The sequence below is a fragment of the Diabrotica undecimpunctata genome, chromosome 9, assembly GCF_040954645.1.
Source record: "Diabrotica undecimpunctata isolate CICGRU chromosome 9, icDiaUnde3, whole genome shotgun sequence".
Classification (NCBI taxonomy): Eukaryota; Metazoa; Arthropoda; class Insecta; order Coleoptera; family Chrysomelidae; genus Diabrotica; species Diabrotica undecimpunctata.
The window spans coordinates 50,152,337-50,159,793 of NC_092811.1; positions in this window are offsets into that span (position 1 = coordinate 50,152,337).

Genomic DNA, 7,457 nt, shown 5'->3' on the forward strand with positions numbered 1-7,457 from the left:
TTATAAACAGCAGAGCAAACAACATCTAATTAAAAAAAAAAGAATAAATCTTGATTTTGGCACAGAATAATTACGAAAAACATAAAAAATTAAAAAAAAAGACAAAATGCTCTTTTTTGTAGTCAGTTATTGCAACTACAGATGCAGAATTTTTATCAAATCTCGGAATGTTATAAACAGCAGAGCAAACAACATCTAATTCAAAAAAGAATAAATCTTGATTTTGGCACAGAATAATTACGAAAAACATAAAAAGTACAAAAAAAGACAAAATGCTGTCGTCTTTTTTGTAGACAGTTATTGCAACTACAGATGCTGAATTTTTTATTAAATCTCGGAATGTTATAAACAGCAAAGCAAACAACATTTAATTCAAAAAAGAATAAATCTTGATTTTGGCACAGAATAATTACGAAAAACATAAAAAGTAAAAAAGACAAAATGCTATCGTCTTAAAAAATCAAACAACATCTAGTTCAAAAAAGAAAAAGTAAAAAAAAAACTTTAAAATGCTAGCGTCTTTTTTGTAGACAGTTATTTACTGTAACTACAGATGATGAATTTTTATTAAATCTCAGTATGTTATAAACAGCAGAGCAGAAAATATCTAGTTGTATTTAAAATAAAAATCTTAAAATATTTAATACAGAATAATTACGAGGAAAATAAAAAGTAAAACAGAAATTATTTAACATTCAAAATGCTTGCATGAGGTCACAATTATTTAATTTAAAAAAATCTCAAACTTACCTTGCAATCTAGTTACACTAACACACACTGTCAGAATAAAATTGATACTGAATGTTGAAATGATTTCGCTTCAATTTAAAGCTGCTGTACCCTCCACTTTAGAGTGATAAGACGATTGTATTGACGTGTTTTAGAATGTTTGTGCTTGCAAAATATGTACGGTTTAATCATTTTGTTGTTGGTTTGAAAAAATACCAGCATTCCCCGTGCACGTGCTAAGAAAGGCAGTTCAATAACAAAATGTGGGTATGATAACAAAATAACGGCCAATTAAAGTAGTGTTTGAGATAAGAATGTCGGTCGCTATTTCCTTTGCGGTGAGATAATTTTCTGCTATCATTTATTTTGCGTCGTTATTTTCAACATTTAATTATTTCTTAATAATTTACGTAAATAACTTTGAGATTAGATTCCCAGCACGTGGTATGTAAATGTTCTGCTAACATTTATTTTTCATCGTTATTTTTAACGTTTTTACTTTAAATATTTCTTAATAATTTGTATAAAATAACTTAATTAAACATTTTGGGGATTAGTATAAATCAAGGTGCTTGTCTGTTTACATGTCTTATTGTTGCTCTCTGTAACTGTGTGTGCAGAAAATAGCACTCTGGAGTATGCTAGTTCTTTTCTAATGCGTTTCGGATATCTAAATGCGTCAAGTAATGCTATTTCCAGTGTAGATGTGGCCTTAGTTGAATTTCAAGAAAGATACAATCTTCCGGTGACCGAAACATTAAATAATGATACTATGAATTTGATGAATAAGCCTCGATGTTCTGTTGGCGACAATAACTATGCAATTCATTCGAAGTGGAATAAAACGAAATTAAGTTGGTATTTTCCTCAAGCTATTAGTAATCCTAGTTATATAAATCTTACTGCAGAAGCTTTCGCTAGATGGGAGAAAATATCTAATTTAAAGTTTAAACGAGTAATAATACCTTCTTCAAAGCCAGATATTACTATAACTGTGGTGCCAAATAATCATAATTTTCGAGCAAATTGTCAAGGAACCTCTAAATGTTCATTTAATTTCGATGGCCCCGGAAAAGTATTGGCCCACGCATACTATCCCAGCGCAAACGGTGAGTGTACCGAAATTCATCTTGATGCTAATGAACGGTGGTATGTACGAAATGTTAGAGCTCCTGATGGTGAAGTAAAGTTTTTGGCTGTCCTAATGCATGAAATTGGTCATTCCCTCGGACTGGAACACAGTAATAGTGATTCGTCTATTATGTATGCTTGGTATCAACAAGATGTGCCAAATTTTGGTGATGATGATAAAAAGGCAATGAGCATGCTATATGGACAAACAGAAGCTCCCTCTTCGATACCAACAACAACACCAGTTACGCAAGCGCAAACAATTTCGCAAACCAGGAGCTATGTACCGAAAACACCTGAACTAAAAAACGGGGCCTATTTGCCGAAAACACCTGCAATAAAAAACATATGTCTAATTCAGTATCCCGATTTTATGTTTCTAGCCACATCTCCACAGTTTCCAAATTATCGAATGTACGTTGGGTCTGACAAATATTTATGGAAGTTTGATTTAAATGAAATGCGTCTTCCAAAACATCCTGAATTAATTACCGATTATCTCCCTAAGGAGTTGAGGTCTAATCAAGATTCGCATGTTTTTAAGAATTACGAGGGACACTTAATAACTATAAGCAATAATAAGTATTACGCTGCATCTTTCCCCAATTTAAAAATTCAAAAAAGTTTTACATTTCCTTCTTTACCTGCGAGAACCAAAATAAATGCCTTATTTCAAACAAACAGCGGTCAAACATATTTATTGTACAATGATAATTCATACACTGAATTTAATGAAGCTGGAGATGTCTTAAACCGTGGTCCAATAAATTATCTGTTCCCCGGAATACCGGATAAAATAACATCAGCATTCAGGTACACGGATGGGTTTATTTCTTTTTCTTAAAGTGCCGTCTCCTCAATGGAGGTTTTAAAATCTTCTCTATCTTCAGCTGTTCTTATTAGCTGTTCAAAATTTAGCCCTGTCCATTGTCGGATGTTTCTGAGCCACGATAGTCTTTTCCTTCCTAGGCCTCTCTTTCCCTCGATTTTTCCTTTCACTATCTTCTTCTTCTTCATGTGCCTTGTCCGTTCCGAACGTTGGCAATCAACATGGCTATTCTGACTTTGTTTGCGGCAGATCTGCGGTCTCTCTCTAACACTTTCACTATCAGTTGGGCATATTGGTACTTATTATTTCTCAGTATGTGGCCTAGGTATGATGTTTTTCTAACTTTTACTGTGTTAAAAAGTTCTCTTTCCTTGCCTATTCTATGCAGCACTTCTTCGTTTGAGGTATGCGATGTGGGTTTATTTACTTTTTTCAAAACAATACCTATTATAAGTACAGCGAATACATACGTAAAGTTGTAGCAGCAGGAACGTTCAGTTGGGAACTTTTTGGGATACCCTGCCCTGAAGACGGCCTATTAAAACAATTAAAAACTTTGTTAAACAAAATTGTAATTATATACGAATAAAGAATGCTGTGTTCTTTCTAAGTGATAGTTCTTTTAATAAAAAAAATTATATTGTTTATCTTGTTGTTTTAATTAAATTCCAAAATTCAAATGGTCTGTCGCGCCCTTCATATCTACGGGATCCCGATGCATCGCGTGAAAAATTAAGGTAACGACCGCACATCTGGTTCGCGCACCGTACGACCCACCTAAAAATAGGATCGCGCACCACGCTGGGACGTCGCCAGTACGTCACGAAATGCGACGTCTCTCTCTAACACATTGTTTTCCCTATGCTGGTAGTCATGGCCGTGTTGATCATCTGCTACTCTGTGAATATTCGCAGGTGTTCTAACACGTTTTGTCTGACCAGAGGGCTTCCTATTTGTCGCAGAATCATTTTCACGAAATTTATTCACCCATAATTTTACTAAGGGAGCTGATGGTGCATCAGCTAAGCGGCTAATGTTATAGTGTTAGCAAAACCGACGACGAACTATGGTGAATGAATCATCGCCTTTAAAGTATGACTCCAGCATATAAGCGCGTTGTTCACCCGACCACTGCGCCATGGCCATACTGACAATACCAGAGCTGACAATACTGACAATGAATTCTCTACAAATCCGCACGATTCTACGTGGCGACGGTAGTGGTACGACTTCATACAATTGCACAGGGTCGGCATAAGTGTCATTTGAAAAGTTATCACACAGTACGTAAAGCGATGTTTCTAGGATAGTGATCAAAAACTTATGATACAGTAAGCTGTTCAGCTGTTGTCCTAATCCTATCCGCCGCAAATACAGCTTTTAAGAGATTCCAAGAAGAAAACAATAAGACATTATGTAGTTTACATTAAGTGAACACGTGCAAGCAATAAATATGACCGAAAGCACGTTCTTTCAAAATGACTCATTGGTAAACAATTTTATATTATAGAGGTTGTGGAAACATTTCTTTAAGTTACTGAGGGCCAATACTGATATTTTTATTAGGGTTATGGAGGTTGTGTATTTTAAGTTGTAGAGGTTTTGGGCTCCGATGGGAAGGAAACATATAATTTTTTGAAGTTATAGAGGTTTTTAAGTTATTGAGGTTTGACTTATCGAGGTTCTACTATATATATATATATATATATATATATATATATATATATATATATATATATATAATTAAATATTGGGGAAATCTGCAAGAAAGACTCTAATGAGTATCAATTGTTTCGCCGAACGTTTTCGCCAAAGAGAATTAATTTGGCTTCTTCAGGGCTGAAAGGGAATAAATTATAATTAGCTACCATATATTATCTATTAAAAACATCATTGATCTTACCGTAACTTAGAATTTTAGAGTTAGAATATTAAAAAAAAACTTTGCTAGTAACAACATACCTAATGGTGTTTTTTCTTACTATGTGCAAAAAACAGTTTTTTTAACGTTAGAAATGTTAGGTAGCTTTGAACTTGAAACGTAAAGTTTTACCCAAGGTTAATCGAAAACCCCAATGCAACTACATTATATATATATATATATATATATAAAGATTTTGTATGTTGTAAGGTATGTTGGACACGCGCAATGCTCTCACCATAACCTTCTCACCTTTTTTGAAAGTAATTGGTCTTCTTTTCCTATTTTGGTCTTGCCTCTGGATATATTTTTCGTTTGCTTTCCGCAATCTTTTCTGCACATTTTCCATTATCTGTGTGTATTCCTTTTGTTCTCTATCTTTCCATGGTCTTAGTGGCATTATACCCTTCATTATATATTCTGGGGTCTCTTTCGTTACGGTGCTCGGGATGGTATGTTTTTGTTCCTTTTGCAAATTATTGTTTTAATATTTGAAAAGCCTTCTCCTGTTCTTCTTTCCAATTCCATTTTATCCCTTTCTTTAGCAATTTTATTAGAGGAATTTCCTTTTGGCTTAAATCGGGAATTAGTTTTTTAAAATAATTGATCGTGCCAAGAAAACCTCTCAATGTTTTCAAATTCGTTGGTCTTGGATATTCATCAATGAGCTTGACTCGGTCTTCGGCTAAGCTAACTGTTGTAGTGTCCAATTGAAAACCTAGATAAATTACTTCCTTTTGGAGAAATTGACATTTTTCGATGTTTAATTTTAATCCCGCTCTGTCCAATTCTTCCAGAATTATCTTTATATGTTTCATATGGCTCTGTATATCTCGTGAAAAAATCAATTGAGAACCTGGGAATAAATTCTCGTCTAGTGTAATCCCTCCTAAAATTTTGTCCTCTCTCTCTGTATTCCTGAGTTTCTCGGTGTCTATAATTTTCTTGTGACCTTCTTGCTCTTTTTCCTGTATCCGTGATGCCCTTATTTGTAGGAATTGGCATAAACTATCGATGTCTTTGTAGTTTTGTAGATTGATTTGATCTTCAATTGTGTCATCAAAGTGTCTTGCAATCAACTCTACTAATTGCTCGGATGAATAATTGTATTGCAGATGTTTTGCGTTACTGTACATTTGCAATGCGTATGTTTTTTCTGATATACCCATCCTCTCATGGTATTTCCCATTTTGCAATTCCTTGTTTATCTGTAATTGCTCTGTCTTTCCCCAGAAAAAACTCAGAAATTTATTTTCAAATTCTTGCCAATTTTCAAATTCCTCCGCTTTGCTGTCGAACCATAGACACGCCTCATCTTTGAGATGATTTCTGATCATTTCCTTAGCTGTCTCAAAGTTTCCCATGTATTGTATCTTCTTCTTTAGATTATTCATGAACGGTACGGGGTGAAGTTTTCTTACATCCCCGCCAAACTGTAATTTTACCTCGCTTGTTCCCTGGATAAACATTTTCCTTCTCTCCCCGGATTTTTGTTCCTTTTTGATTTCCTCCATTTTTCTTTCTATTTCTCGCATGTCTTCTTGTAACGCCATTTCAAATTTTGTTTCTAACTATTCTAATTCCTTTTTCTGTACAGTCTTAATATCTTTCATTTTAGTTTCTATTTCTTCTCTCTGCATCTCTAGTTTCCTCTCTGTTTCTTCTCTGACTTTTTCTAAACAGACTTTTACCTCATTTTCATATTTGTCCAAACGCTTTTCCATTTTTCTCTAATTTTCTTCTAATTTTTGTTCTATTGCTAGCCTTGTTTCCCGTTGGTTTTCTTCCATTGTCTGTTTTGTTTCAATTTGGTTTTTCTCTATTGTTTGTGTCTGTATTTGCATCATTGCTAATAATTTTTCCAGCATCCCTGTTTCTTTTCTTTTCTCCATTATTGTAGCATTTCCTTCATTATCCGATCCTTCATCAATAATTGTTTTCTCTTCTATCTTATCCTCTTTCCTTTCTTGCGTTTTGCTTTGACTCCTTGTGGTCGACATGTTAGTTAGATTATTTATCCCCGCCAAATATGAAGCTTTGAAATTTGTGCAATAATATCCCCCCCAAATATGAAATTCGAGTAATGTTGCAAAGACGAAAACTTTTCCTCTTATCCCAAATGCAATAAATTCAAATAAATGCAATAAAATTTTAAAACTTTTGTCAGTTGTAAAAATCAATCAAATATCATAAATTATATCATGTAAAAATTTGTACCTAGAGAAATTTGAAATGTAATGTCATAAAAGCAAATATTATAAACTTTAACCATCGGCAAATAAATTTTCAATCAATCTGCTTTCTTTCTCTATCCGTTTAAATTTTAACTAGAAATACTTTCTACGCCTTACATGTTGGGGGCCATTTATTAAGATTGTTTATTTTGACTTTAATCTTAGTTTATTGAGCCAATAAAAAAGAATTATAACTTATTTGTTATCAAAAGTAAAATAATCCTTATATTACCTGTGTTCGATGGATTCAAAAGATTTTCTAGTTGTCTTTTATCGGGAAGAGAAGAAAGGATAAGAATACAAATATATTATATTACAAAGATTTACGTTTCTTTATTTTATATGAACGAATAAAACAATTATTAAATTCTGTCGTTATCTTATCAAACAGCATACAAGAAAATAAATCAAATTTTTATAATAATAAGATTATAAAGCTACATACATTTATATTACGTGAAAACCAATTTTACTTAAAATTTTCTTTACTTGAAACAAGAAACAACAAAACTTTAAACTTTTGATTAGCCTAACAAAACCTCAGTTCTTAAATTTGAATGCTAATGACCATGATGTCAAACCGATCCTTCACAGATATAAAATTCAATTGTAC